We start from the raw sequence: 11,656 nt of genomic DNA on the forward strand, positions 1-11,656 counted from the left end.
GCTTAAGTCTGGTTATTCCTAGGGGGGCGTGTCCCCTGGAGGGGGGGTGCCAGGCCAGGGAGAGCCCCGGAGAAGGTGCACTCTGGTGGGGGTGAGGTGTGAGGTGTGGTGGGGGTGGAGGGTGGAGGGTGGAGGGTGTCCCCGGGTAAGGTGCACTCAGGTGGAGGGTGGAGGGTGTCCCCGGGTAAGGTGCACTCTGGTGGGGGTGAGGTGTGAGGTTGTCCCAGAGTAAGTGTGACTCTCTCAAGGTTTTTCTTTTAGCTCCTGAGCCTAAGTCCTGTTTGGCTTAGGCTCAGGGGCTTTTTTTTTTGCGAAATTTCCATAAGAGAGTCATAGTTACTCCCGACTGAGTATGTGTGACTCTCTTAAGGTTTGTGTGACTCTCTTAAGGTTTTCTTTAGCTCCTGAGCCTAAGTCCTGTTTGGACTTGGGCTCAGGGGCTTTTTTTTTGCGAAATTTCCATAAGAGAGTCATAGTTACTCTCTGACTTTTGACTGGAATTTTTTAAAGTCCTGACTGAGTATGTGTGACTCTATTAAGCCCCTGAGCCTTAGTCCTGTTTGGACTTGGGCTCAGGGGCTTTTTTTTGGCGAAATTTTTCATGGGAGTCTGCCTGGGAGTGTGCCTGCAGTCTGCCTGGGAGTCTGCCTGCACTCTGCCTGTGTGTGTGTGTGTCTTCAGGACCGTGGAGAGCAGCAGTCATTGGTCTGCCTCCAGCAGTCATTTGGCTACCTTAGAGAGTCAGGAGCCGGCAGCCCGCTAGGGCCGCGGGCGACCTGTCACCAAGCGCGTCCCTCAAGGCGGTGAGTTGACCCACGGACCAGTGCTGGCCGCCGAGCAACATGCTCAATGACCGACTTTTTTGTACGAGGTCGGTCCTCGGAACTCCTGGGGGTATCCGCCTGGATGGAGGTGTTCTGAACCTCGTGCAGGAGTTCTTGCAGCCCATGGGAGGTGGTTTACGGCGGAGTTTACCAGGCTCTTACTCTGTTCGCTACCCCCACCACCGCCCGGGGCTTCTTCATCCAGGCGTTTCTCGCCTTTCAAGGGAGGCCACCGAGCCTGCGTCCTGATCTTACCGTTCCTGTTTCCTACTAGCAGGGTGTCGGACGTCCTGGGGACGCTGCGTATTGCATTAGCTGCGCTCCCACCCGCTTGCCGCCCTGCTAGCTCGGGCAGACGAACATACAGGACCCTGACCGTGTCTCGAGGCTTTGTACCTATCCAGGCATCGGAGATTCTGTATCCTTGCATTCGTCTGGACGCGCATTCGTGGGTAACGGCTCCATTATACTGTGTATCCCAAGCTATCTACCTACCACCATCAGCTTTTGGGTTTTGGCTCAGCAGGTGATGTTTTATTGTCTGCTCAGAGAGGCTGAACCACCACCTGTGGACCCCAGACGCCACCGAAGTGGAAACTGGGTTTCTATGTGCTTGTCCTCTCGCTCTGAATCCTGGGCTTGTCTTCTCCTTGTGTGGTTATGTTTGTTGACCCACTATAGTGGGGTTGTTTTTATCTTATCACAATAAGAATGTGTTTGTTTAGTGTGTAGCGCAGTTATGCTATGGGGTGTTGAGTTGTAATATTATGTGTAGCTTTAAGGGTTTAATTATCCACCTTGCTTGTCCGCACCAGGTCGCCCTGAGTGTGTGCCAAGCCGGCATCGAGAACCTCACTGCACAGCCCCGTGGCACCGGGGAACGGACGTCCAACCGAGATCGTTGTTGATATCTACAACATCTTTCTCCATTCCTCGCTTCTCGCCCCAGATTTTCGGGTGCGCAGTTAAGGTCTGACCCGTAACCTGAGACACACCCTCCACTCAGCGTTCCTGACTGGTGCCTCGTTCTTCAGGTTTGTGGAACGGACGTCTAACTGAGGTCGCCATTGAACTTTAGATACCTCGCTCCGTTTCTCGCTTGCCGCCACAGCCTTCAGACGATCAGTCATCAGCACAAGTTCGCCTCATGAAAACCGGAGATTCCTACCGATCTGCCACGTCCCACTGTGTGGTGTGTTTGTTTAGTGTGTAGCGCAGTTACACTACGGGGTGTTGAGCTGCTTATTATGTGTAGGTTTTTAAGGATGCAATGTGCATTGTGGTCCGGTGCTTCCGCCCTGTATAGCTTTTCCTCTTAAGCTTTTCACTTTAATATAAAGTATTCAATCCCTACTTTGTAGGATGTCACTCAAGATAGTTAAGGATCCTCTCAGAACACTCTTACAAAGTCTCGACGCAAGAGCTTTTGCACTGCTCTTAGAAAGTCCCATTCTCTTGAGGATCTTGTTGTTGGGTTTATGCCAGAGGCCCCTCGCTCCCAGTGGAAATCCGTGTATTTCCACTTCCTCTACACCCATGACCTGTTTCACCAAGTTCTTGATGGGTTTGTAGTGCTTTACTTTCTCTCGGCCTGCGAGTTTTAGTGTGTTGATGTTCCTTTCAAACCGCACTGTCACATCCAGCACCATTGCCTTACCATCTTTGCAAAAGACCAAGTCTGGGCGTCTCACATTTGGTCTGCTTCCAAATTCTTTCTCCCTGTGGACAACCCAGCCCTGCTTCTTCGCAGCGACTGCCAGTCGATGGCATGCAAAATTGTGTCGCTCCAGTCGTTTCGCCCTACCGCTGGGACATGCTCCGAGGAGGTGTGAGGCGGACTCAAGCCTCGCGTGACAGCCTCGGCAACTCGCGTTCCACTTGCTTTGGCCCCTTGCCATAAATTCCCTGGTAGGGTAGACGTTCGCTTGTAGCTGTAGTGCTTGTGAGCAGAATTTGTGTTGCACTTTTGGGAGTTTGGAGAGCCAGGCATTAGACTCTGGAGAGTCTTTGAACCAGGCTATTCCAACTCCCTGCACCGACTTGCCTGCCCACCGGTCGAACTCTACATCTTGCCACTCGCATGGTCTCTTGTACCGGGATAGCTGAGGGGCCCCATCTGCTTCAGTAACGTTCGTTACTGGCACACCCTCTGGAGTTGGTAATTTCTCCAGTTGCCCGCCCTTTTTGAGCCAAGCTCTTCTCCAGTCCTCCAGCCCGTTCTGGTCCCAGGCTATCTTTCTGTTGACTTCATCATCAGAGTGCAAAAGTTTCCACAACCGCTTTGCCTGCATAGCAGGAATAACGGCGCTCAACTTTTGTAGCCCCAGACCTCCGTCTCTCGCTCTAGCATAGAGCAACCCATCACATGTGGTCTGCGCTAGACCCAGCCATGTTTTTACTGTGCTACGTAGTAGCCGGTCCAGCAGTCGCAGCCGAACTATACTGTAGTCGCAGTGGTCGGCCCGGTAGAAATGCCTGGGGATTATGAAGGTCTTAAGCAGCCAAATCTTTTGAGGGGCAGTTAATGGTGTCGCCCCTACCTTATCCAGCGCCACTTGTAACTCTTTGAGAATGTCGGGTTTCTCGAGGCCCCTCACTGGACCGACCTGAATTCCCAGATATCTTACCGCCCTTCCACTTTCAACCATTTCTATTGGTGTCCCCTCGATCTGCCAGGGGGGACAGTCATTCACTTTCATTTTCATGCTGTGTTTCAAGGGGGTAACCATGAAGCCGAAGCACTTACTTGCGTGCACCTTAAGCCCCGTCAGGGCACAGAAGTCATTCAGTGTGTCGCTGACCAGCACCAGGTCATCTGCGAATGCAAGCGAGACCAGCTTTGTGTCTGCGATCTTTACTCCCTTACCGAGGCTTTCCAGTGTGTGGAGCAGTGGATCAAGAGCCAGATTGAAAAGCAATGGGGACAGTGGGTCACCCTGCTTCACACCGACTTTCATTGCAATGGGTTCAGATTGTTCTCCCCCGGCTTCAATGCAAGTTACGCCCCCGTCGTACGAGCTTTGTATTGTGTTTATGATGTGTTCATCCAGACCTCTCTGCCTGAGCACTGCAAGCAAGTGCTCGTGTGTCACCGTATCGAAAGCCTTTGCCACGTCCACGAGCACCACCGCTAGTGACTTTCTCTCCCTCCTGCTGGCTTTAACCAGACTTTGAAGGATGTGAAGATTCTCACTACAGCCAGGAGAGTCCCTGAACCCTCGCTGCCTGTCGTGGATAGTGCAGGCTTTCGTAAGGCGCCCATTTAGCAGTCGTGAGAACAGCCGCATCAGCATCGAGCCGATAGTGATTGGGCGCCAGTTATTCGGGTCATTCAACAGCAGAGGGTCGGAGGTCTTTGGTATCAGTACAGTTCTCGCGGGCTTTACACACTGAGGTATGAACCCCGCCGCAAGCCAGCTGCCAAAGAGTTTTGATAGCTTCACACCCTTCGGGTCCCAGAGGAGTAGGTCATCCCGCCCGATGCCGTCCGTGCCTGGTGCCGATTTCCTGTCCGTCTTTCTGAGGTGTGTGAGCACCTCTTCGGGGGTGAACAGGGTGGAGAAGTGTTCGTTGTCCGCCCCGCTGGCGGCCTTAAAGCCTCCCAAGCCCTTGAAGGCACCTTCTGACCCCATCCAACGCCTTTCAAACACTTCGTGTAATTGAGGCAGCGGGACTGGGCAGTCGGTCGCTTCACTCCCGTCAAGGACATAGCTAACAAGCTTAGCCGGGTCCGTACTCATTAGTTTTCTGAGTTTATGGACCTCATCCCTCTTCATTTCTCGCTTGCTTCGGGGCTTCATCGGCTCGCCAGCTTTGCTGTTCTTTTTGGTCGCTGGACCTTTTCTTCTCGCCTCCCTTATCACCATCGCCGTAGCGGTCTCAATGGCCACTGCTGCGCCCGGGTCCTTCCTGCTTGCCAGTGTGAGCGCCCGCCTGATTTCGTGTTCGTGAGTGTACATGTCAATGAGAGCACCAGCTTGCCACCTTAATTTTCTGTTGAGGCCAGTTACTGCTTGGAACCCTCGTGGCTGTATCAGCAGATTGAGTTCAGCAGGGATTTCCTGCCTCTCCAGGTTTGCCTCTGTTGGCTGCAGTAAGAGCTTAGTGCTTCTCCTGTGAGATTGCCGTCTCATGCACTGTCTTTTCTCTTTCACTTCGTGGGAGGACCTACCTGGAAGCTGACTTGCAATTTCCACATTCATGTAATATACAGAGTATTGGCCTTGCTCGAGAGCCTCCTCCATCTCCATCAAAGTTTTTAGTTCTTTTACAGACCACTTAGCCTTGCGACCTGTGGTCTTGCCCTTCTTCATCGCAGCCATTCCTGCTGGATGTTCTGGCAGATTTCTCTGCCCACCCCGTGGGGTTCCGGTTACTGTGCGGGGTGCAACACCGTACCTGTGATTTTTACAATCGACTTCCACTGCCGACAACGGCAAATCTGCCGACAAATCTGCCAGAACATCCAGCAGGAATGGCTGCGAAAAACATATCATTTTATATTATATGATTGCTGTGTGACTTTTACAACTGATTTACACAATCCTCAGCAACGGCCTGCCAGCGGGAGGGGTCGACCGAAATTCCCTACCCTCCCAAGTAGAGGCCCCGTGGGACCTCAGCACCTGGGATGCTTTACGAAATCACCGGGGGCAGAAAGGATACTCCGGCGTACACCGGGCGCCTTTCTAGGGTGAAACTTGTGAGACGAATGGCTTTAAAAAAAGATAAAAACAAAATATTATATTTTCTGTTTAAAGAACTTGCCAGGTTCTTTTCACAGAGTTTGCTGAGTTCTGTTACAGAGTTTGCCACGTTCTGTTTACAGAGTTTGCCTCACTCCGTTTACAGAGTTTGCCACATTCTTTTTACAGAGTTTGCCGGGTTGTGTATACAGAGTTTGCCAAGTTCTGTCTTTTCTCCGGGGATTCATATGCAACTTAGGACATAGTTGCTTCAGGTGGGATTTGAACCTGCGATTCTCAGATGTTCTTCTGAAATCTTACCCTTTGCGGGTTTCGAACCTGTGCTCTTCAGGTTCGTGGTGCCGCGCCCTACCCACTGAGCCACCGTGCTGATACAGAATCCCACCTGTCAGTGCGACCAAGTCACCGATTCCTCCAACAGTACATTTCCAGGCTATTTCCTCTTTCAGAGCCAATCTTTATCCCATAATTGGGGTTATTGCTAGCCAACTTCCCTCAATCATTTGGATCAACTCTGATATTTATTTAGCCTTAATGTTCTTGAGATTCGTTTTTGCCCCGACCCTATGACAGAGTCATAGTTACTTTTCCATAAGAGTCATAGTATGACTCTCTTATGGAACCTTAAGAGACTCATAGTTACTGGTTAACCATGGGTAAAAAAAAGTTGGGGGTGCTGGCGCGAGCTCCATGGCCTACCCTCCCGAGCCAAAACGGTCAGTCCGACGACAGTGCACTTTTTTCGGACACTCTCTGAGGATTCCCCTTAAGCCTGGAGGATGCCAAAAAGAGGTTTTGCCACCGGGTACCATCTCGGGACTAGAGAGCTCCTTTTCAGAAGCCTCCTGGAGGATTGTAACAAGGCCCCAGAAGCTCATAGAGAGTCCGTTGATGGTGCGTCTTTCTTGGGCATATGTTTTTGACATTATGGTGCATCTGGAAGTCGAAAACAAGGGACTCGAAGCTCGCAGAGAGTCCGTTGATGGTGCATCTTTGGCGGACACATGTTTTTGACATTATGGTGCCTCTGGAAGTCGAAAACAAGGGACTCGAAGCTGGTAAAGAGTCCGTTGATGGTGCTCTGTCCTCGGAAACATTATGTTCACATCCTGGTGCCTGTGGAAGATGTAACTAGGGGTGTAGCTGCACAAGGCCAGTCCGCTGAAGGTGACCTATTCTCGGACACATTCTGTCACATCCTGGTGCCTGTGGAGGATGTAACTAGGGGTGTAGCTGCACATGGCCAGTCCGCTGAAGGTGCACTGTTTTCGGACACATGTTCCTCAAATCCTGGTCCTCCTGGAGGATATAGAGGGGTCTAGAGGCTCATGGCATGTCCGCTGAAGGTGCAGTATTCTCGGACACCTTTGAGCAGGGTCCTACCCCTCTGGAGGTCTGAATATTCTGGATTTTTTCTAAGTCCTTTTTGGTTAACCATGGGTAGGGTTTTGGTTAACCATGGGTACGAAAAAGTTGGGGGTGGTGGCGAGGGCTCCACAAAATACCCTCCCGACCGAAAACGGTCAGTCCGACGACCATGCACCTTTCTCGGACACCTTCTGAAAATCCCCCTAAGGCCTGGAGGATCACAGAAAGAGGTTTTGCCACCGGGTGACGGCGTGAAATCGAGAGCACCCTAAAAAAGTGGACTTAGACTCAGAACGAAAAATAAAAAAAGTTCCACAAAGAGGTAACTCAGCCTCTGAGTGTCCGATTTTCAAGCGGTTTGAAGCGGACTGTTGACCACACTCTCCTCCCTCTCCCGGAGGATATATAGGGGTCTAGAGGCTCAAGGCATGTCCGCTGAAGGTGACCTATTCTCGGACACATTCTGTCACATCCTGGTGCCTGTGGAGGATATAACCAGGGGTGTAGCTGCTCAGGGGCAGTCCGCTGAAGGTGCACTGTTCTCGGACACATGTTCCTCAAATCCTGGTCCTCCTGGAGGATATAGAGGGGTCTAGAGGCTCATGGCATGTCCGCTGAAGGTGCAGTATTCTCGGACACCTTTGAGCAGGGTCCTACCTCTCTGGAGGTCTGAAAACTGTGGATTTTTTCTAAGTCCATTTTGGTTAACCATGGGTAGGGTTTTGGTTAACCATGGGTACGAAAAAGTTGGGGGTGGTGGCGGAGGCTCCACAAAATACCCTCCCGACCGAAAACGGTCAGTCCGACGACCATGCACCTTTCTCGGACACCTTCTGAAAATCCCCCTAAGGCCTGGAGGATCACAGAAAGAGGTTTTGCCACCGGGTGACGGCGCGAAATCGAGAGCACCCTAAAAAAGTGGACTTAGGCTCAGAACGAAAAATAAAAAAAGTTCCACAAAGAGGTAACTCAGCTTCTGAGTGTCCGATTTTCAAGCGGCTTGAAGAGGACTGTTGACCACACTCTCCTCCCTCTCCCGGAGGATATATAGGGGTCTAGAGGCTCAAGGCATGTCCGCTGAAGGTGAACTATTCTCGGACACATTCTGTCACATCCTGGTGCCTGTGGAGGATGTAACCAGGGGTTTAGCTGCTCAGGGCCAGTCCGCTGAAGGTGCACTGTTCTCGGACACATGTTCCTCAAATCCTGGTCCTCCTGGAGGATATAGAGGGGTCTAGAGGCTCATGGCATGTCCGCTGAAGGTGCAGTATTCTCGGACACCTTTGAGCAGGGTCCTACCCCTCTGGAGGTCTGAAAACTGTGGATTTTTTCTAAGTCCATTTTGGTTAACCATGGGTAGGGTTTTGGTTAACCATGGGTACGAAAAAGTTGGGGGTGGTGGCGGAGGCTCCACAAAATACCCTCCCGACCGAAAACGGTCAGTCCGACGACCATGCACCTTTCTCGGACACCTTCTGAAAATCCCCCTAAGGCCTGGAGGATCACAGAAAGAGGTTTTGCCACCGGGTGACGGCGCGAAATCGAGAGCACCCTAAAAAAGTGGACTTAGGCTCAGAACGAAAAATAAGAAAAGTTCCACGAGAGGTAACTCAGCCTCTGAGTGTCCGATTTTCAAGCGGTTTGAAGCGGACTGTTGACCACACTCTCCTCCCGCTCCTCTCCTAAACCTTCTGACCGATTGGAAACCGTGACCCTCCAGGGGAGGCACCCTGTCTCACAGGTCCCACCTCCCCGCCACCGCGGTCAGCCTCCAGGCCGGGGACGCCGAGGGCTCTACGGAGCTCTCTGTCACCGCGCCGAACCCTTCTTTAGCGAGAATTTCCCCCGGATGAGTGGGGAGAGGCATATTAGTGGCTGAGGTACCTGAGAAGCACAGGTTCGAACCCCGCGAAGGGCAAGTCTCGGTGAAACCACCCATTAAAGGTGTTAGTTTCGACGAAACCACCTGAAAATCGTAGGATCGAACCCCACATGAAGCAACTCTGAGAGAGAGAAAGATTGAAAGAGAAAGAGCCTGGGAAAATATGGGGTGAGTAATCGGTGATTTGGGCGCACTGACGGGCGGAATTCTGTACCAGCACGGTGGCTTAGTGGTTAGGGCGCGGCACCACAGACCTGATGAGCACAGGTTCGAAACCCGCAAAGGGTAAGATTCCAGAAAACCATCTGAGAATTGCAGGTTCAAATCCCACCTGAAGCAACTCTGTCCTAAGTTGTGAATGACTCCCCGGTATGAAAGAAAGGCTCTACTCTATAAAGGAAAAGCTATACAGGGCGGAAGCACCAGACCACGATGCACATTGCATCCTTAAAAAATACACATAATAAGCAGCTCAACACCCCGTAGTGCAACTGCGCTACACACTAAACAAGTACACCACACAGTCAACTGCGCTACACACTAAACAAACACACCACACGCTGAAGGTGCAGTTTTCTCGGACACCTTTGAGCAGGGTCCTACCCCTCTGGAGGTCTGAAAACTGTGGATTTTTTCTAAGTCCATTTTGGTTAACCATGGGTAGGGTTTTGGTTAACCATGGGTACGAAAAAGTTGGGGGTGGTGGCGGAGGCTCCACAAAATACCCTCCCGACCGAAAACGGTCAGTCCGACGACCATGTACCTTTCTCGGACACCTTCTGAAAATCCCCCTAAGGCCTGGAGGATCACAGAAAGAGGTTTTGCCACCGGGTGACGGCGCGAAATCGAGAGCACCCTAAAAAAGTGGACTTAGGCTCAGAACGAAAAATAAAAAAAGTTCCACAAAGAGGTAACTCAGCCTCTGAGTGTCCGATTTTCAAGCGGACTGTTGACCACACTCTCCTCCCTCTCCCGGAGGATATATAGGGGTCTAGAGGCTCAAGGCATGTCCGCTGAAGGTGACCTATTCTCGGACACATTCTGTCACATCCTGGTGCCTGTGGAGGATGTAACCAGGGGTGTAGCTGCTCAGGGCCAGTCCGCTGAAGGTGCACTGTTCTCGGACACATGTTCCTCAAATCCTGGTCCTCCTGGAGGATATAGAGGGATCTAGAGGCTCATGGCATGTCCGCTGAAGGTGCAGTATTCTCGGACACCTTTGAGCAGGGTCCTACCCCTCTGGAGGTCTGAAAACTGTGGATTTTTTCTAAGTCCATTTTGGTTAACCATGGGTAGGGTTTTGGTTAACCATGGGTACGAAAAAGTTGGGGGTGGTGGCGGAGGCGTGGTGGCGGAGGCTCCACAAAATACCCTCCCGACCGAAAACGGTCAGTCCGACGACCATGCACCTTTCTCGGACACCTTCTGAAAATCCCCCTAAGGCCTGGATGATCACAGAAAGAGGTTTTGCCACCGGGTGACGGCGCGAAATCGAGAGCAGTGGCGGACCTAGTCATTTGGGGGCCTAAGGCGAAAACATAGCCAGGGGACCTCTTCATCCGTCCTTTTAATGCAAAAAAAAAGGGCCACCTCAAAGCAGGGGCGGACTGGGGGGAAAAAGTGGCCCGGGAGTTGTCTGTCAGAGCGGCCCACTTAATATACGGCGCGTTGCCCGCTCAATGTATGCAAAATACCCATACACTTAACATAATTTTGGATGATTACAAAGAAATAACATTATATATGTTTTTTAATAACATTTGGATCCACAAATTTGCCTGGATGGACACATGGAATAAAATGATACTGGCTATTGTAACACTCCAAGGAAGGTAGGGCCTATAGTTTGCTAGATGAATATGCTTAACTCTGGGCTAGTATCAGATGGTTAGGCCTATATGTATAACTACAGAGCCTTTAGGAATAAATGTCAGCAGAGAAAGAGTACACAATTTTTTTGATAATGATTAGGGCGACCTACATTAAGCAATATCATTTTTTTTGTAGGCTGATTAACTCATACAGCAATACCTTTTTGTATAGTAGATGGCAGCACACAATCAAAATATTTCCCCTCTACCTACATAGCTACAGTAACTAGTTATATGGAAGAAAGTTGCATTCAGGAGCCTTCATAAGCAAACATGATTTGGCTCCGCATTAAATTATCCCACTTTTTCATTATCCACATGTCTCAAATGTTGTATGATGCAACATAGCTTTACAGGACACATAAATGTCCAGTAACAACGTAAAGAAGGGGGCAACATATAAGTCAAAACCAACTATATTTATTGACTGATCTCGAAAGTATTGGCTTACAAAAGCTAACTAAGTCTTCACAAAGAAAATAACTCAGTGTTAGGGCAAAAAGCGAACATTCACACTGTACAACCTATGAAAAGTGACAGCGGTAGCCTACAAATAAAGAAATACAGACCGCGTTAGCCACTTCACAGCGTGCTAGCCATGATTTTCTTTCGTTCCAATTCTTGGATGTAGGGTTCCACCCTTTATAGAAACCTGTTGAATCGATACATTTGGTGTAGGAAGTCCTAATTGTTTTGTTGTCAATTTATCTTAATTAGTACGCCGACAGAGAAAAAAAATCTCCTTTTCCTGAAAGCAGTTCGTCGCCACAATCGCCCTTAAGGTCCGCCGCCACTGGTTTGAACTTTGTTGTAGAAATGAACAGAACAGAACATACGATGGGGTGTAAACATCAGTGGTAATGATAGTGTTGCATGCTGGGTGTGTGATTATGTGTGTGTGTGTGTGTGTGTGTGTGTGTGTAGGGGTGTTAAAGGTGTCTACGAGCGAGACATGCAAGTATTAGGCTAGAGTGATTAACATTTAATAACAAATAAACATAGTAA

This window comes from Sprattus sprattus (genome assembly GCF_963457725.1).
Source record: "Sprattus sprattus genome assembly, contig: scaffold_25, whole genome shotgun sequence".
Classification (NCBI taxonomy): domain Eukaryota; kingdom Metazoa; phylum Chordata; class Actinopteri; order Clupeiformes; family Clupeidae; genus Sprattus; species Sprattus sprattus.